Source organism: Orcinus orca, chromosome 2 (genome assembly GCF_937001465.1).
Source record: "Orcinus orca chromosome 2, mOrcOrc1.1, whole genome shotgun sequence".
Classification (NCBI taxonomy): domain Eukaryota; kingdom Metazoa; phylum Chordata; class Mammalia; order Artiodactyla; family Delphinidae; genus Orcinus; species Orcinus orca.
In genome coordinates this window covers 58,885,618-58,906,671 of record NC_064560.1, presented here as the reverse complement: position 1 = coordinate 58,906,671, position 21,054 = coordinate 58,885,618, and positions in this window count along the sequence as shown.

Sequence of the window (21,054 nt, the reverse complement as noted above, 5' to 3'; positions counted from 1 at the left end):
TACACTTGTTTATTGAGAAAGGCATCCTTAGAGGATTATTGTCTTCCCCTAATAACAGTTGAATGTGAGTAGACATAAGCTCTCAAATGACCAGGATAATCCCCCCTGAGATATTATCAATGTGTTTTCTATTTTTCAAAATGGAAACAGCTTCAGTGTTTCTGATTGTGAAAGTAATACATGTTTATTGTAGAAAGTTCAGGGGAAAAAATACGGGTTGAATTACAATGATGAAAATACATCACCCAGAGAAAGTCACCATTTAAACTTTGGAAACTAAAAGTCCAAATATTTCACTAAGAACATACATACACATTCACACTCCCCTTTTGTTGTGATTTTATTTTTAAAAAATAGCATGTTACTCACATTAGCTAAGTTTTACTGCAGCAATAAATTAACTCTGGCTTCTCAGTGGCTTGATAAAACAAAGATTATTCCTCGTTCATACTTTTGCAACACAGGTTGGCAGGGCCTCTGCTCTATTCAGCCATTCAGCGCGCCAAGCTACCGGAGACAGACCACATCGTCTGGACCATGGGGTTGTCTTGGTTCCTGCAGGAGGGAAGAGAGACTGGAGAATCAGGCCTTGGCTTTTTACTTCCTCAGCCCAGAAATGACACAAGTCACTTGTGTGCACAATTCACTGGCCAGAACTAGTCAGATGATCCCCCCAACTTCAATGAAACTGAAAAATAAGACTTTCTGTGTACGCTCAGAAGAGGAAGAAGACCACAAATTGGTAATCTGGTAATGTCTCCCACACATGGGTTCACACTATACATATTACTTTCTAATCTACTCTTTTCAGCCAACAATTTGTCATGGGCATCTTTCTGTGCGTCATTATCATTTTTAGTGGCCACACAGTATATTACCATAAGGTTGCACCATATTTGAATGGCATAATCCCTTATTAATGGTTGAGTGTTAGGTTTGTTTCATTTTTCTCTAATAAAAACAATGGTGTGAAGAACATTCTTATACATGGTCCTTGTGCAGTTGCCGAACTATTTTCCTAGTTCACATTCTTCAACATGAAATTTCCTGGTCAGAGAAGATGGACATTTAAAAATAATTTGTTATGTATTAAGCAAAAGTTCTACAGAAAAGATGAACCAACTGAATCCTGAGAACAGTGGTCAAAATGCTTGTTTCCCCACATTGTTCCAAGGACTAGATATTAAAATTCTCTTTTAACACAATGAATAGAAAATGGTATTTTATTTTAAATATTCTGTTTCTTTGTCTCTAGTGAGAGAAAATTTTTTTCATGTGTTTATTAGGCCTTTGAATAACTTATTTTGTGGACTAATCCATTATTTCCTTATCCCCTTGGAGTGATTGCCTCTTTGCTTAATAATTATTACATCAGCATATCATATATATTAAGTATATCAACACTTTATAAAATAAATTACAAATATCTTCCCATAATTTTGTCTTGTAACTTTGGGGTTTTTAATTGTAAAGAAAATTTTAATTTTCAAGTTATCATATATTGTTTTCATTGTATCTGTCTTGGTGGTTTTCATGACAACATGATCACCACTAAGTGTCCCACTGCAAGTTCTCCACTGCCTGCAGGATAAAGTCACTTTGTACATACCTCTGTTATAACACATATCTCACTGCGTTACACTCAGTTTACCTATCTGTCAATTTCTTTAGACTGCATGGCTCACGGGCCCAGCCGCTCCGCGGCATGTGGGATCTTCCCGGACCGGGGCACGACCCCGTGTCCCCTGCATCGGCAGGCAGACTCTCAACCACTGCACCATCAGGGAAGCACCAATGGGGTTGGCTTTTAAGGAAGCATTAGGAGGAGCAGAACGTGACTGCTGTGCATTATTGACTAAGATCCATTATCCAACCACATTTGCTCTGACCTTATCATTGGCCGACAAAGAGAAATAGGAGTGTTTCTACAAAGCTGTATCAAGGACGGGAGAAGGCGTGAGCCCACTGCGGTGAGGAACACGCGTCCCTTCTGAACCGTCTGGTGTGAAGAGCTGGCCTTGTGGACGGACAGAGCAAGGAACTGGAGGGGCTGCTTGGTCCCCACACACTCCTCCTCTCTGCCCCCTGGGTTCTGCCAGCTACCGTGGCATCAAGGGACACACAGCAGAATGCTGCTAAGAGACTCCAGCTGCAGGTGCTCTTTGTGTCTCAGTCTTCTCACTTGCAAACTAGGTATAATTATTATCCTTCACTCATCCACTTCTTGTGGGGATTAAGTGAGTTAATTAAGGTAAACCCCAGGACTTCCCTGGTGGTCCAGTGGTTAAGACTCCATGCTTCCACTGCAGGGGGCTCAGGTTCGATCCCTGGTTGGGGAACTAAGATCCCACATGCCTCATGGCCCCAAAAATAAATTTATTGAAAGAAAAATAAACATGAACCTCTGGGAGCAGTCCCTGGCTTGTAATGCGAGCTATGGAAGTGTTAGCTATCATTTTTGTTGTTGTTACATCTGGAAGAAGGAAAACATTGTCAAATCTATCAGAATCAGGGTACAGATCCTCCATGCAGTTCTTTAGGTGTGTGATGAAGAGATATACATGGATTCTCTTTGGTGATGGAAGTTTACCAGGGGATAGAGAAAATATTCTTCCCCAGAATTCTTTGGACAGCCCTGTATCTGTGTGGAAGTACCAGTGATAACTTCTAGTTATGAAAGGAGTGACTTGGGGAGGGTGTCAACGAGCTGAAGTCCCAGAATGCCGTGGCTGACTGCCTTCTGTGTTTGCTGGGGTTTTTACCTGTAGGGCTTTTGGGGGCATTTGAGCCTTTATGAGTTTGGGCAGAGCTGAGTTGTTCTGTGATAATAAAAGCTTGAGGAATCTGAGGTTCTATGGACAAGAGGGAAGATGTGTCAGAAAGTTGATGTTGCCTGGGAGGATGAGAGGAGAGCAAAACAGCAACCACGAAACATACAGAGAGTGGCGAGGAGACCTAGGAAGGTTTTTGACAGAACTCTTATATATTTAATGTGGTTTATGGTAGAACTTGAGACATAAATCCCTTCCTCTGTTCCTTCCATGCATTCTTTAATAGAACTGCAAAATTCACATAGGGAAAATGTTTGTCTTTATTAGTGGTCAAACAGATGCAGGTGAAGACATTGATAAGCAATATGATACCATTTAAAAAGTAAAAAAAAAAAAAAGGAAAAGAGTGATGTGGTTGGGATAAAATAATTACACCAGCACTGCTCATTCCAGGGTCATTTGGGACCACCCTTTGGGTAATAAATTAGCAATCTATATCAAGGTCATAGAAACATGTATATCCTTGATTGAACTCTAATCCTATTTCTGGGAATTTATCCCATGGAAATAATTTAGAAGAAAAAAATTCTGAGTTCTGAATGATGTTGTATATCGATTGCAGAATGAACTCTAATGGGAAAAAAAGGTGACCAGATCTTAGACAAATGGTTAAGTGAAGAATTTCGTAACCATTAAAATGGTAATTTTGAAAGCAAGATGGAAAATGCTTATGATACGATACTAATTATGAAAAAGCAGGGCACGAAATTATATTTATACCTTATTAAGCGTGCAAGCTGTGTTTGCACATAGATAGGGATTAGATGGGAATACAGAAAAGTCAAGCTAGCTGATGTGTTGACGGGTAAAACTGTGTGTCTGGGTGCTTGAATTTTTCAAATCCTTTATTCTTGTTAAAGGGTTGTAGAGCTCCTATCTCCCCTCCTCAGCCAGGGGACAGGGCAGGGTAAGGGGCTCAGCCCCTGATGGGGCTCCAGGAGCCAGGGCCAGGAGTAAGATTGGCAAAAATCCCTGGGGTGGAATAAGAGGCACCTGGCGTCTGCAGCTGGGTCAGGGTGGTTGCAAGAGGAGGGCAAGTTTGCAGCATCAAGTTGAGGAATCCAGACAAGATGGGACACAACTGATAAGATTCTCAGCGGCAAAGAGATCGTTGGGGCCTTTTAGAGAGGACCCAGCTATTGGGAGAGAACCAAGCAGGACACAGAAGCAGAGAGGACTCCGTGGTGGTCAGGTCTGGGTTGCCCGCAGGTGGCTTTGAGGGAGGGAGGTGACCCGCTTGGTAGCATTATGAAAGTGGAGGACAGGTTCCCCTGATCGTCCTCTGGATTGTCTCCTTCCCAGCTGAATGGATACTAGAGTTGCCCCTGGCATGGCCAAGAGCCGGGACGTATATACTCAGATTCCTTGTTCCAGGTTGCTAGACAACCTAGAGGTTAAAATAGATGGTGAAGTCTCCATGTAAAGGGCAGAGGGGCTGATGGAAAACAAAGTGGACTTGCTGGGAGAGACCCCGGATTCCCAGGTTACTAGACTAAGGACGTCTAAGACAAAGCAAGAGTGTTTGGATAAAGAGGCAAAAGGATACTCCAGAAGCAATGGGATGCAGGCACAGATATCTCTTCTGGTTCCTGTTCAAATGTTCAGAGGAGGGCAGTTGCTTTGCTGCCCAAAGAGCTTGCCTCTTTCCTCTCTCCTTTCATCTCATGGAAAGACAGTGCTTACCCTTTAGACCAGTGGTTCTTAAACAGGGGTGGTTTTACCCCCAGGAGACATTCGAAATGTCTGGAGACATTTTGGGTTGTCACAATCGGAAGGGGGCGCTACTGGCATCTTGGCCAAGGAAGTTGCTAAATATCCCACAATGCACAGGACCTGCACTGGCTTGCCTCAGCAGCCAAGGGGTCAGTAGCGCCCAGGCTGAGAAACCTCGCTTTAGACCCATCCCATTTACTGGGATGCTCTACACCATGGCCAAGGATAAATAAGGGTGATGATGATGAAGAAGATGATGATGACGACGATGGTGGTGTCCCATACTTACAATGCACATGTACTTGTGCACACCTGAATTCGCCAAATCCTTCTAACCCAGTAAGGTGTGCAGGGGTTATTATTCCTATTTTGGAGGTAAGAAAATCTAGGCTGAGAGAGGGCAGTGATGTATCCAAGGTCACACAGTGAGCATAAGGCAGAGCTGGTTTAGAGACATGGGTGTCTCACCCCTCTCCCCACTGTACTGGGTGAACTCTGTGACGAGAAAAGGAGGAAAAGGCTAAATGATGTTCCCAAACCCTGAATTTGTCTTGGGCTTACACATCAGCGGTGGGGCTAGGATTCCGCATTCCCAGACTAATATCAACAAACACACCTACAGGAGACACAGAAACTTACAGAGACTGACGGTGCTGAGGCGACTGTGGAGTGGAGGATTTAGCTGCTTATCTAATTCTGTGTGTCTCAGACCAATTAGAAAACCATATGCAAAGAGCAACATCCATTCACTTCTTTTTTTCTTAGTGGTAGATGGTCCACAGGAATTATTGATAGCTGATAGTTTTATAGAATTTTTCCCCCAGGGATAAGCATGAGTTAAGTATGAACTTGTTTGGTATTTTCTTTATTTGCCCAAAAAAAGACTCGATTGTATCCCAGGCATGTAGCATGGCATCGATGTCCATTGCTTTTCATGAAGCCTCACATCCCCAATCATGTTTTTCCTGGAAAACGGCAAGGATGATGCCACAGATCCTTCCCACCCGCTTCCTTGAAGAGTGTCACTGACAAAGGTTGGAAACTCAACTGATGAATAACTGGCTGGAATATAAAGTTGGCACTGTAAAATCGGCAGTGATAAAATCATCAAGAATGGCATCCAAATAGCTGGCCCGAATGGCCAAGTTAAACCATCCAGCATCTTAGAGGGATGCTATAGTGTGGAGGGATGTGAGTGAGAAATGGGTGGTGGAAACCAGGGAGGGTTTGGCTCAGCGATCCTGTTGAGGGGTGAACTGTGGTACCCTGGGTATGTAACCCCCTCTGAACATTTTGTCATTGTATGTTTTTTTTAAATCATATTTTAAAAAATCATATCTCAATTTTTTTAAAAAAATTGAGATATGATTGACATATTATGTAAGTTTAAGGTGTACGTGTTGATATGATACATTTCTATGTTGCAATATGATTAGTGTTAGCTCCGCATTCTTTCTCACACTTGTTATCTCTTGTCTTCTTCATGACAGTCATTCTAACAGGTGTGAGGTGATGTCTCATTGTGGCTTTGATTTGTGTTTCCCTGACGATTAGTGATGTGTAACATCTTTTCATGTGCCTGTGGGCCATTTGTATGTCTTCTTTGGAGGAATGTCTATTCAGTGTCTCTGTCCATTTGTTAGTTGGATTGTTTGTGTTTTTGTTATAGAGTTGTATGAATTCTTTATATGTTTTAGATACTAACTCCTTAAGTACAAGGAGCAAAGGCAAAAATAAACAAGTGAGGCTACACCAAACTAAAATATTCTTGCACGTCAAAAGAAACAATCAACAGAATGAAGAGGCCACATACAGAATGGGAGAAAATATTTGCAAACTATATATCTGTGTTCCAGTGTCCTGAATCAGGGTTTGGTCATGCTACGAGTAACAGCTATTTTAATAAGACCATTGTCACCCTGAATTAAATGCTGCTTTTTATTACCACTAGTAGGTACTAGACTTCCGTAGGATACAGGGGTGGGGTCTGGGATGGGATGAAGCTCTGGATGCCAGGAATACCTTGAAGAAGAGACACAAAGGCTGCTGGGAACACACCTTGAAGTTTCTCCCCTCTGCTTGGCTGTGCTCTGTCACAATCACTCAGCCCATCCAGCGAGAAGCTCCTGCTCCTTACAGCTCAGAATGGAGCCACCCCAGAGGGACTGATTCTCCTTACCCAGGTCCAAGGAGAAAAATCCAATGGGTAGACCTTAGTCAGCTGCATGAGTCATGTGTCCACAATGATGGTGGTCAGCTGTGGCCATGGAGCTGGGTGCTGTGATAACCTGCCCCCTCCCTCCAGAAAAACAATAACTAAACTCACAGCACTTACTCCGTGGCAGTTAATGTTCCAAACACTTGCTCATATTAACTCCTTTAGTCCTCCTCACAGCACTGGGAGATAATCCATGAGGTAGGTACACTGAAGATCATCCCTATTCTAGGGATGAGAAAACTAAGGCACAGAGAGGTTAAGTGACTTTTTAAAGGTCACACAGCTAGTAAATTGCAGAGTTGGGGTTAGAGTCTAGGCAATTCTGATCTGTGCTTTTAACCGTTACTCCATACCATGCCTGCTGGAGGGTAGAAGGAGAGAGGCTGCCCCAAAGAAGGTAGAGATGTTGTTCGGAGGAGAGAGGAGGGCTTGGAGGGCAGTCCGGGACTTACCATCTCGCCGACTCATCATTTGTAAAATAGGGGTGGCATCTGCTTCCTGTGGCTGCAGCACAGATGAAATGAGAAAATGCTCAAGAAGGGCAGAGTCCCTGGGAGCCAAGGCATCATCGGTGTTTGTTCTCATTTTATTCTCTCTTGGTGTTTGAATAGTCCCTTCGAAAACTGCAGACATCTGTGCTAAAGAGGAACGAGAAAGAGGGCTGTGTCCAGGCTCCAATAGGGGAAGCCACATTTGAAGGTGGCGGCAGGAGTAGGGATAGAGCCCTACAAGGTGGGGATGGATGCAGGAGCTGCATTCGGGCTTTGTGGCAAGGCTTCCCAGGTCACTTTCAAGTGCTCCAAGCTTGGGGCCCCTGTGTTTCATCTTGTGAGGAAGCTGAGACCCCTCAGAGGGTCATCATGGGGCTTTTCCTGGCCTCACAGCTTAGCACTGTGCCTGCCTTGGACTGAAGCAGCTCCCAGAGGCAGATTGAATATATTTTGTTTAAAGGGGAAGAAATGAAGCATGTGGGTGGGGGCTCATCCCAGCCTCGGAGGAGGGGGAGGAGGAAGGGGAGGAGGGAAAGGGGAGGAGGAGGGGAGGGGGAGGGGGAGGGGAGGAGGGGGAGGGGAGGAGAAGGAGGGGGAGGGGGAGGAGGGGGAGGGAGGTTTGAAGCACCCTGGAGCCCACAAGACATCCTCAAGAGGCTTCCTGTGGCTTTCCTGAGAAGTGACCCAGGGCAAGCTTCTGCTTTTCCAGTCACAGAGGTGTGGGAAGTGCTCCAGCCTGTGTCTTTCTGTTTGCCCAGCCTACTCTTCTGTGACTCCTGAAAAAGGACCATGGCTGAAAGGCAAAGAGGGTGGATGCACTGGGCAGGGCGTCTGAAGCCGAGTTAGGTCTCTGCTTCCTCCTCCCAGTTCCTTGTTTTTCTGACCCGTAGGTCCGCTCTCTCTGTGCTGCTCATCCTCCGCACATTTGTAGCTCAGAGTAAGATCTTTAAGGAAAGTTGTCCCACTCTGATTGTTTACTTCCTCTCAGCAAGGCGAGGATGGAGCTCACTTATGGGCCGCTTCGTCCCAGACTCACACATTCACCCTTGTCCAAATACACCCAGCCTTGAGCCAGCACCGTGTTCATTGCTGCGCCGACTTCACCCCACACAGGAGGCTCTAGACGCCTCATACCAGAGGCATGAAAGGTATTTTTGATTCTAGTTATGGAAAGGAAGTGGGGAGAAGAGTTTAATATTTCTACTAGAATTCTCTGTAAGATCAAATTTCTGCTTTTTTTTTTTAATGGAGAAAGTTGGGCTGATTCAACCTAAACAAATCATAAAATCGTTAATTGCTGTTGAAAAGGAGGAACTGTGATTTGCTTTGATGTGGAGTTAATAGAAGGTATTCCAGTTTACATTTCCTGTCCATAGAGCAAACAGCACCACGGGCCTTAGCCTCTTCTGACATTTGCAAGTTTTAATCATTGTTCTTTCCAGGCAGGAAGACTCAGAATCAGATATTCATTCCCTCGGGCTACTTCAGGTAGGAATTAAAGAGGTATTAGGGGAACTTGCTCTTTTTTATCTTTAAATGTGTCATGAGTGATTGAAGAAAAATATTTCCTTTGTTCCCATATTCTGAACAGCCATTTGGAGGGTGATGACTTCTGGGGAGGAAACTGGGAAGATGTTGGTAGATCATCTAACCCTTGATTACATTAAACGCTGCCACCCTTCTCTCTTTATAAGCTTAAGTACACTGGCTTCCACCAACACGTTCAGGTAAGCAATGGTGTGATTCCACCTACTAAAAAACAAGGCTTTGCTTTTGTGAGAGACTTTCATTGATTTAACTGTGTGGACTATAAACATTGATTAAGGAGCTACTGGGTCCCAGGAGCTGCGTCTGGCACAGAGCAAGTGGAGATGAATCAGATTCAGTCCCAGCCCTCGAAGAATTCACAGTCTTGGGGACGAAAAGGTAGCCCATTAATTACAATGTGGCACGGGACTTCCCTGGTGGCGCAGTGGTTAAGAATCCGCCTGCCAATGCAGGGGACATGGGTTCGATCCCTGGTCGGGGAAGATCCCACAGGCCGCGGAGCAACTAAGCCCGTGCGTCACAACTACTGAACCTGCGCTCTAGAGCCCATGAGCCACAACTACTGAAGCCCACGTGGCTAGACCCTGTGCTCTGCAACAAGAGAAGCCACCGCAATGAGAAGCCCGCGCACTGCAATGAAGAGTAGCCCCCGCTCGCCGCAACTAGAGGAAGCCCACGCACAGCAATGAAGACCCAATGCAGCCAAAAAAAGTTTAAAAATAAATAATAAAAATAAATTAATAAAAAAATTACAATGCGTCTTTACAGATGCTTCATCATCGGTTCAAGGGGAACACTAATTCTAATTTGAAGATCAGAGAAGCTATATCTTGAAGGACAAGATCTAAGATCAAGTTCATGGAGGAGGGGTTCATGAGTGGCAGAGAGAGCATAAGGCAAGAGGTCTGAGGGAGTGTGTCATTTGGGGGAGCAGAGAATGGTTGCGTGTGGCGGGGGTAAGGTGAGGGATGCGGAGAAGCAGCTGATGAGTTTACAGAATTAGAAAGGTGCGGATGGGCTTCCCTGGTGGTGCAGTGGTTGAGAGTCCGCCTGCTGATGCAGGGGACACGGGTTCGTGCGCCGATCCGGGAAGATCCCACATGCCGCGGAGCGGCTGGGCCCGTGAGCCATGGCCGCTGAGCCTGCGCGTCCGGAGCCTATGCTCCGCAACGGGAGAGGCCACAACAGTGAGAGGCCCGCGTACCGCAAAAAAAAAAAAAGAAAGGGATGGAAGACCTGGATCCTGAAGGTCTCACGGGTCAGGTCAAGGAGCGAGGTTTTACTTTATAAGAGCAGAGACCCATCAAAACAGGCCTGTGCATGACCATGTGTCCTCGATGTGATGCCCTTTGCTCTGTTAGCCCCCTTTTCCTATTCTCTTTAAGCCTTGGTGGTCCCCAAGGTTTGTCTGTGGCCCCTTCTTTCTCAATCTGTTCCTAAGAAACAGTGACAACTTCTAAAAGTACCACTCACCCTAATGTGCCTGTCCAAGTTCCAGACCTGAAGAGTTCCAGTCTCCTCCTGGACCCCTCCATCCCAGCATGTCTGGACCAGAACTCACAGGGTCTCTTTCTGGGCTTCCTGTCCCAGTAAATGTCACCACCATACACCCTCTGGGTTTCACTTTTGACTCTTCCCTCCCTCTCAATGCCCAAATCTAATTTGTCTAAATTGCCAATCAAGTTATCCCTTACGTATTGTTTACATCCACAGCATGACAACCCATCTCCACTGCTTCCATTAAGATCCCTGCCACCACTCACCCGGACCACACAATAGCCTCTGACTGGACTTGCTGCCTTCCTTACCTCCTGTTTCCAAAACACCCTTTATTGCCACTAAAATGGCAATCTGATAACATTACTCCCCAGCTTCAAATTCTTCAGGGTCTCTGCATTGCCTGCTCCAGAGCATGAACACAAAATCCTACAGAAATCGCCTGATTTGACCCTCACTCTCTCCAGCAAGTTTCTCCTTTCAGTCCTCGCTGCCCTTCCTCCTGGTCCAGTGGGGCTCAACCCTGGCTGTATATTAGCATCACCTGGGAATCCTGCTTGAGCATCCCTGACCAGAGATTCTGGGATGGGGCCCCAGACCCTGGTGGTTTGCTTTGTTTGTTTAAGTTCCCAGATGCTGCTGATGCAGAGCCAGGGGTGAGCACAGCTGAACCAGCCCTACTTATAAGGGGTGTTAAATCTCCCAGTTCCCAAGATATGGGGTAGAAGGAATCAAGGTAAGCAGCCACGCCCCTTCATCCCCTACACTCTGTCATGGTGGTTTTAAGAGTTTGCCACCCAGCTGAGTAGCAGATATTCCTGGAAACCTCACCGGGGACGTAACAAAATGAGACTCTTGATGAAGCTCCTCCTTTTTCCCTGTTAGAGAGGGGATGGGGCGGTGGCTTCGGCTGCCCAAGTGGAGCAGAGAGTTGCATGCTCTTTAGGAATAAGTGGGTGGGGGTGGGAGGGGGTAGAGGATGACTCCAGCAAGAGGGAAGTCATCCTTGCCATGACTTCACTTGCCATTCCCTTGCCATGACTCCAATTCCTATCTACCCAACTGTTCCAGTTTGCTAGGGCTGCGTAACAAAATAGCGCAACCTGGGTGGCTTCAATAGAAACCTATTGCCTCACAGTTCTGGAGACTAGAAACCTGGGATCCAGGTGTTGGCAGGGTTGGCTCCTTCTGAGGGCCGTGAGGGAGAATCCGCCTTTCTCCCAGCTTCCGGAGGCTTGCTGGCAATCTCTGGCAATCTTTTCTGGGAGTTTTTCTGTTGTTCCTTAGCTAGTAGACATCTCACCCTGAGCTCTGCTTTTGTCTTCACATGGTGTTCTCCCTGCGTGCGTGTGTGTGTCCAAATTTCCTCTTTTTGTAAGGATACCAGTCATATTGGATGAGAAGCCCAAACAACTCCCGTGTGAACTTATCTTGACTAATTGAATCTATAATGACCTATATCCAAAGAAGGTCACATTCTGAGGTACGGTGGGGGGGCGGGGTTAGGGCTTCGTCATATGGATGAGGGGCACAATTCAGCCTATCTCCCTGATGGAGAGACGGGCAGGTCAGAGACGGGCTTGAATGCCTACAAAGGGGCTGCTACACATTTAACACTGGGTGTGGGTTCTCTCTCTTCTCCTATCTGTCCAAAGCAATTCAAAGCCAAGAGGAGAAATGAGAAAGAGACCATCCATAGCTAGATCTCAAACCCCCCAAGCCCATCAATTCTGAAATCAAGTTAATTTCCTATTAACCCCCTAAATCCTGTTTACATCTTAGATTCTAATCGCCACTTTTAAACCTCGCTCCTATTCAAATTTTTCCGGGCCCAGTTATTGGGCAGATGTATATTCTCATCAGATAATGAGAACCTAAACTGAAAAGCCTTCTATGGAAGTGATACTTCATTATTTAAATGTGATGTGCAAGAATAGCTGGAAGAAGGTGGGGGAACCGGCAATGCAGTGAAGGGTTAAAAATAGCAAAGAACACTTGGAAGAGTATCACAGAAAGGGAGTCGCCCAGAGACACTAAGAGCAAATACAGTCAGTTCCCTACATACGAACCTTCAAGTTGCGAAATTTCAAAGATGTGAATGTGTGTTCACGTGTCCAATCATGTACGTGTCTGGCGTACACTGTCCCGTGCGTGCATCCTCTGCAAGTGGTGGTGCTTTTGTGTACTTAACTGTACGGTACTGTATGGAGTACAGTAGTACAGTATCTTTACTTCTAGCCCAGGATGCCCAGAAGAAAGTGTAAGAGCAGCCGATTGTGTTAGTCGAGTACCTAGGCTAACTTTGTTGGACTTAGGAACAAACTGGACTTACGAATGTGCTCTCAGAACGGAACTCGTTGGTATGTAGGTGTCTTACTGTATACAGGCTTCTCTCTCCACGCCTGGACAGCCTGTCTTTCTTTTCTCTCATTTTGAAGGTACCGGAAGAGCTTTTATCTACACAGTCCTAACGCAGGGTTTCTCAACTTGGACAGTGTGGACATTTGGGGCTGAATCCTTTTTGTTGTGGAGGACTGTCCTGTGCACTGTAGGATGTTTTGCAGCAGCCCCGACCTCTACCCACTAGATGCCAGTAGTGTCTGTAGACAACACCAGATGTCTTCTGGAGGGCAAAACCATCCCCAGTTGAGAACCACTGTCTTAAAGTATGCAAACGCCCATGGAATTATGCTCTGCAGAAGCATGGAATTATCTCATTCATGACTTCAAACAGCTGAGTGGTTTGTTATTGTTCCCAATTTCTAGATGGGGAAAGAGGGTGAGTCGTTTCAATGACTTGTTTCAGGTCACACTGCCGATCTGTCATACCCAGGGCTCTTTAGATTACACTGCAATCAATGCAAGCTTCTTTTTTTAAGATTGTTATTAGAGTATAGTTGCTTTACACTGCGGTGTTCATTTCTACTATAAAGCAAAGTGAATCAGCTCTACATAGACATATATCCCTTCTGTTTGTGGATTCCCCTCCCATTTAGGTCCCCATAGAGCACTGAGTAGAGTTCCCTGTGCTATACAGTAGGTTCTCACTAGTTATCTATTTTATACATAGTAGTTTATGTATGTCATTCCCAGTCTCCGAATTCATCCCTATTCTACATGGATTAACAGTTCTCTCCTACAGGAAAGGGTGTAGTCCCCAAGTCACCACCAGGGGACGTCTCTGAGGGTTCCCCCTGCTATTTATTCCGGGGCTTGATAGGACAGGGAGCCCACTTTGGCTTTTCATCTAGAGCTGCCGGCACACAGTCCTTATAAGAAAAGCCGGCAAGTGCATATGCTTACAAAGCAGACATGCAGACCCTTCCTGGCGAGTGTTTATTTCAGGTCAAGTTCTCTTCGCAGGGGCTTGCACAGCTCCTGAGGATTGGATCCCTGTGTTTAAATGGCATAACATGCAATGTGTGAATGAGGCGCCCTTCCCCCCATCTCTTCCACGGTCACAAGGGCTAATCTTATTTGGCCTCTGCCAATCATGGGCGGCTTAGGCAATCTCATTACGCCAAGCCAGTGTCTCCTACTTTCCTCATTTTCCTGCTCCCCCTTCTCCATCAAGGAATGGTTTTAATGGCCCAACAAAGGACTCAGCCCAGTGCACCATGAATTTGAGATAATGTCCCGTGTTGGGTTAACAGAACTCTCCTGCCAGCAGAGCTGATGCCATCTGCCCATTTATTGACAGCCTTGTCAGCAAAAATCTGGAGTCTGAGGGTTGGCAGGCAGCCAGCTTGCTTTCCACTGTCTCTCCAGTGTCTCAGTAACAGATGTGGTACCTCATGCTGGAGCTGCTGTTGGCAAATCGCTGCATGCTCGTGTTATTTATCAGGGGTGGAGGGAGGGCAGGATACATGTCTTCCAGGAAAGAATTTGTATTCCTTTCCAGGTTCTCTTTTTGCAGATTAAAAAAAAAAAAAAAAAAAAAGCACTTGAAACTGACTTTTCAAAATGTGAAATAATCAGTTTATTGTGCAAAACCGAAAAAAAAATCATTCCAAACCATGCAAGCATTTGTTCAATGCTTTTGGCCCGGTCACAAGTTACGCAGGTTCTGTGGACTTGAGTAGTGGCTACAATTCATTCCCCGTACGGTCCCCCTGTCCTTGGAAGGTGTTTTTTAAATTGTATTGTCATACAAAAGCAACAGAGTCGGGAGGATTGTTTCACACATAATACCTCACTCCTCGTGTGTTCTTAGCCCCAATCAGTGGAAATCAATCAGAGTGTTTGCTGAATGGATCCAGACTGATGTGTGAGGTAGGGAAGAGGTCATTTGTATGTCCTTGATAGAAGAAGATTTTCTGGCCGTACCTTTCCTTTTAAAGTAGAAAGGACTACTTTGTACACACGTCCCGATCAGCCATTCCAAGACAGACATCGCATACCGATGGGGAGCATCTTATAAAAGCAGTTTTGTCGAAGAATTTTTTTCTTCCTCTTAAGTGTGAGGTTCTCAGCCACTGGTTCGTGCAGGTTCTGTGTTTGTTCATTCAGCCATAATAAAGGGAGTCTTGGATTAGGAGAGAAAACGAGTGCAGAGGGATTGACGCCACACTTGCACCGAGAAAAGGGGATCGTTCACCTGGCAGGTGGGGGGAAGACAGGTGGCCCTGGTGGGTCACCTGCAGCTCCCTGAGCCAGGGAGGAGCACATTGAGGGTGTTTCCCTGTTGATTACTCTGTGCACATCAAAAAGGCAAAACTCCTGAATGGGAATCAAAGAACCCGCCAATGAAGAGAGCCAGAAGAGGACCTCTCACCCACCACAGGGGACTGAGCCTGTCCCAGGCCGTTCAAGAAACGTTGGGATTGACATATATACACTAATATGTATAAAATAGATAACGAATAAGAACCTGCTGCATGAAAAAATAAATAAAATAAAATTCAAAACAAAATACTATAAGTTGGCCCCTAGGAGGCACGAGAAGCCTCACACCACTCCTGGAGGTCCAGAGGCAAGCAACAAAACCCTGCAGGCTGCGTTCTCGTCTGGCACCCCCTCTGTTGCCCTAAGACAAGTGCCACTGTCTTCTAAAGGGCCCGTCTCAAGCACAAATAAGGCAATAGAAGCCTGATGCAAAGGAGTGCAAAGTATATATGATTGTAAGCCCCAAACGAACTGGAGAATGCATCATTAAATGTATGGTTCTAGGGGGCTTCCCTGGTGGCGCAGTGGTTGAGAGTCCGCCTGCCGATGCAGGGGACGCGGGTTCGTGCCCCGGTATGTGAAGATCCCACATGCCGCGGAGCAGCTGGGCCCGTGAGCCATGGGCGCTGAGCCTGTGCGTCCGGAGCCTGTGCTTTGCAACAGGAGAGGCCACAACACTGAGAGGCCCGCGTACCGCAGGAAAAAAAAAAAAATGGTTCTAGCGCTCAAGTGGTAGGACTACTAATTACCACTTTGGGCATTTGTATTGTGCTTTGCAGTTTAAACGTTGCTTTCATATGCATTTTCTTACCCAATGGAAGGCTTTCTTCCGTGCTGATGTCCAGGCTAGACTGTCCATTCTGGCACTGACTTCAAGTTAGGACAACGGCTTGGTTCTGTGCCCTCCTACATTGAGACCTAAGGTCATGCTAGTTGCTAAATGCGAGTGAGGCCAACGGGAGACACAGAAGTGTGGCCAGTGCCTGTGATCTGGGGGAGGCGAGGTCCTGAGAGGTGACCTGCAGAGTCAGAGATGGCTCACATCACAGCTGCAGGTACCCCTTTACTCGACAGATGAGGACTTGGGTTCTGGGCCAAAATGGCAACAGGACAACTTTGCCCTTGTATAAACCCAGACCAGGGCCTCTAGGACGTGCCTGAGGGCGAGGCCACGGGGAATGAACACAAGGCCATCATTGGCCCTAATTGCACCAGCAGCACTGAGGGGGCTCTTTCTGCAGAGCAGGGATGGGCATCTTTGCAAGAAGGCACGCCCCCCCCCCCCCAGTCACACCCTTTTAATCTGCCTCCCGAATAGACATTGCTCCCAATTCAGTGGTGAAATGTTAAGAGGACATACTTGCTGCTGACTGAGTGAGCAGACGCTGGCTGGGTGAGGAACCGGGACCAGGGGGCCTCCTCTCTCCAGCCCTTGTGAAATTTGAAAAAGGGCTTTCAGGACAGCAGGCAATGCAACATCCAGGCCTGTGTGTCCCCTTACCTTTCCCGCCTGGGAAGCTGAGCAGTGTGCTGTCTGCTGCCGCCACCAACTGGCGCCTCTGCTTTCGCCTCTGCCCTCATTTCCACGGTGCCTGGCAGCTGGTGGGATGCCCACCTCTCTCTCTGCACTGGTGCAGGCTGTGAGGACCCAGAGAAAGGCCATTCGGAGCCAAGAACAAGGGTTGCGTTTCTATCAATGCACCCTTGATGCCAGACATCTCCCCTCCCGGGCGCTTTGCCCTGCAGTGTTGGAGCAGGATGCTGAGAGGCTGCCTGGGCTCGGGGATGCTCAGCTCTGAAAAGCATAGCTCCTGCCTGGTGCCGGAGATGCTGCCTGCGCCGAGCCAGGGGAGCCTTCCTCTCTGCTCTGCCTTCCCTCTCCGCTTGGCCAGGCCGACGGGGACCTTGCGTTTCTAGCTGACGCACAGCTCCGGTAGCTGTTGCTAAGAGCTGTCTGGCTGGAAAGGAATGGCAATCAGGTGTGGGGGGCGCAGCCTGCCCGCCCTGGCCCCTGGCTGCTGGCAAGCTGAGAGCCCCAGGCGGCAGTCACCAGCAGTTTGTTCTTTGTTCAGCCCTCCAGCCAAGCTCAGCTGCAGCCGCTCATTTTTCTGTGCCTTAATATCTGCTCTGAGAAGCAGGAATTGCCTGGCCGGCGGCCAATACCCCATCTTCTCCTCCCCTCCCTCTCCTGCTCCCCCTGCCAGAGCAGGAAGGGGCTGAGACCACGACACCCCAGCGTGGCTGGAAGAAAGGCTGACAACCCTGCCCGTATACTGGGGACCCTCGCTCCTTTCTCCAGGCTGAGCTGCCAACTTGTTCCCTGCAGGGACATGGCCCTAAGCATGTGCCAAACCGACAGTCTCCCCGGACCTGACATTTAAAGCTAATGAGTGAAACAGTCCAGGTGCAAGACAGTTTGGAGCCATGGGGTCTGCCATGACTGTCCCATTTGAAAAGGGCACTGCTGCTCAGGCCCCATGGGCCTGATGTTGTCATGTCCCCCAAGTTTTTCAAGAAAAGCCAGATACTCTAATTTTTGTATAAAATCTGTTGAATTTTTACATATTGGCAACCAATCCCAAGTTTTCTTAAGATTTAAGCAAACCACCTCTGTGGGATGTTGGTGTGTGATTTCTGCCCTCAACTTGTGAGGATGAAGCTATAAACTCTGTTTGGGGCCGGCTGTGCTCATCCTAGCTGAGTGTAGGAACTCTGCTCAGTGGACTCCTTCTCAAGGTTTCTGAGCTCTTTTGGGGGTTGCACGTTGCTTTATGTTCTTGGGGGATAGCTGAGATCTTTCTGGCAATAGCCAGAAAGAAACTAAGTTGTCAGTAAAGAGGCTTTTCTAGGTCCCGTCTTGCCCAGGTTCAATGTTTGATCTAAGTGTATTCGTTTTTTTTTGTATACTCTGTAATGAATTACCATAAGTTTGGCTAAAAATAGCACATGAATTACCATAAGTTTGGCTAAAAATAGCAGAAATTTATTATTGCACAGTCTGTGGGTCTATGGCATGGGTTAGTTGGGTCTTCTGCTCAAGGTCTCAACAGATCTTGGCCAGGACTGCAATCTCATCTTCTGAGCCCATTTGGATTATTGGCAGAATTCATTTTCTTTCAGTTGTAGGTCTGAGGGCTACAGCTCCTTGAGAGCAAGCCCATTGTCCTCTACCACATGGTCCTGTCTGCAACATGGTAGTGTCCTTTATCAAGGCCAATCAGAGAATCTCTCTTGCTGAGAATCTCCCATTTCTTTTATGGACTCACCTGAATAAGTCAGGCCCACCCAGCATAATCTCCCTTTTGATTAACTTAAAGTCAACTGATTAAGGACCTTAATGACAGTAAGTCCCCTACATATGAACTTTCAATCTGTGAACTTTCAAACATGCGAACATGTGTTCTCATGTCCAATCATGTAAGTTAGTTCACGTGTCTGGTGTACATTGTCACGTGCGTGCATCCTCTGCAAGTGGTTGTGCTTTTGTGTACTTTACTGTACAGTACTGTAGAGAGCACAGTAGTACAGCTGTACCACCTCCCACCTCCTCTCTCTCCTCCAGTCAATAACTCTTCTTGCCTGTTCACTCGGTGCCAGCCCCTGTATGCCAGCTCTTGTTCTGTACTACTGTACTTTTCAAGGTACTGCACTGTAAGAGTCAAAATGTTTTCTTTATTTTTTGTGTTTGTTTTTTATGTATTATTTGTGTGAAAAGTATCATAAAGCTATGACCGTCCAGTACCATATAGCCTGTTGTGTTAGTTGGGGACCTAGGCTAACTTTGTCGGACTTACGAACAAATTGGACTACAAACACACTCTAAAGATGGAACTCATTCATATACAGGAGACTTACTGTACATCTGAAAAATTCTGTCACCCTTTCCCATACAACATAACCTGACCACAAAAGTGAAAACCATCATATTCACAGCTCCACCCACACTCAAGGGGAGAGGATTATATTGTGCATCTATATCAGGGGGGTGGGAATCTTAGAGGACATGTCAGAATTCTGCCTACCATACTAAGAAAGACTCCTTTTCTCTCTGATTTTTAATTATCTATTAAATTAAGGCTATGCTAGATGATTTCTTACATCAGCTTTTTATATCTAAAGTGCTACAGCTTGATCTCAAAGGGTACATTGGATTATAATAACTATTATATTTTCCATTGAAAGAGGCACAGAAATGAAATGGGGTTCCCAAGTTAATTCTGAAATAAAGTTGATGTTTCACTCAATAATGTATGTTTTGTTCAGATAACATTTAAGGGACATAAAAGGTCACAAATACCTAGGATTAGAGCATTCTCCTTGGTTGCACTGATCTAGATTATTAAGGTTTGGTTTTTGATGAACAGAGATTCAGCTAGATCATAAAGTTGACTGCTTCTGGGTCAGTGTTGGTTTATTGGCAGTGAAAGCTACTCAGGAGAATGTTAGGTTATTTTTCCAAAAGTTGAGGTTCTTTCCTTGTGCATCTCACACTCCGGGAAGAAGTCACCAGGAGAATCACGTGTTCTGGCTGTGCTTTTTGTTGCCAGTTTTCTCCCCTGCCCCTCCCCTCTCTCTGGTCACTCAAAGGGAGATACATTCTTCCACTCTGGGTTAAGGTTTCTTTCGTGAATGTTTTCAAGATCTTCGGATCACAGGAACATCAGGTCAGGAGGGTGAAGGTGATGCCATCTGCCTCTAGAGAAGAGAGAACACACAAATGTCAACATCCTCAGAAAAATGCTCTCCTAGGACCCTGGGCTCACATGCACCAAAAGCAATCCATCTGTCAGCAACCCAATTTCTCTACCCAAGACACAGAAGCTCACTTCTTAATAATTAAGCAAGTCTGGACTGCTACTCTCTGCTGTTTAGTAACAGGAGAGGTGAAAGCCTTGTTTAAGTCTTTTGCCAATTGGTAAGCAATACTGATCTTTAAATACTCCTGCTTCTATAGAAGGGGCTAAGGATTCAGGAAAGCCCATTGCTGTATAATCCGCAGGCTGGTGTGAAAACCTTTAGTGGCAGAAAGAAAAGTTTAGGAATCTTCTAGAAGTGTTTGCTAACTGTATAAGGAAAAAAGTCTAGGGAGTCTTTAAAAATACACACTGGCTGTTCTTCCCTTCCATTGTATTTGTTATGGCTCCTCCTGAGCTTGTTGGGACTTACATGTCATTTTTATTTAAAAAATGTATTTCATTTTATGTTTTTAGGTATATTCTTTTATTTTTCTTCTCTTAAAGAAATGATAGCGCTCTATACACAATGATTGGCATTTTGCTTTTTCATGTAACAATACAGTCCTCCCTTGGTATCTGCAGAGTACTGGTACCAGGACCCCTTGCAGATACCAAAATCTGCAGATGCTCAAGTCCCTTATATAAAATGGCATAGTATTTGCATATAACCTAAAATCCTCCTGTATTCTCTAAAGCATCTCTAGATTACTTATAATAACTAATACAATGTAAATGCTACGTAAATAGCTGCCTGTGCGGCAAATTCAAGTTTTGATTTTTGAAACTTTCTGGAATTATTTTTTCTCAAATATTTTTGATATGCAGTTGGTTGAATCCACAGATGCAGAACCCATGGATACAGAGTGCCAACTGTATATCTTTTTTTAAAATCAATTTTAATTGGAGTACAGTTGCTTTCTACTGTACAGTAAAGTGAATCAGCTCTATGTATAAATATATACCCTCTTTTTGTCATTTTTATAGGACAAGCTCCATGATGGGTTCTTTATCTTCATCAGGAGAATGCCCCAGATTAAAACAAGCAAACGCATTTGAAAACACGAGACAAAAATCAATGACAAGTACAAAAATAAAACCCTCTGTTTCCTCCCAAATCTCATCACATCTTCCATCCTGAGGGGCCTTAAGACCAAGCCCAATGATTGAGGTTGACAGCAAATCTTTGCCAAGAGGCTTTTGACATTGACAAAATCCAAGGATATGTATTAGTGGGCTGAATCCACTCCAGGTACAAGTTAATTAATAGTCTCACTGCATACTCTATAATTATACATTTTGCCTAATGTCTTGAATTTTTAAGTATTTAAAAGATATATTTCAGCAGCTTGGAGCAT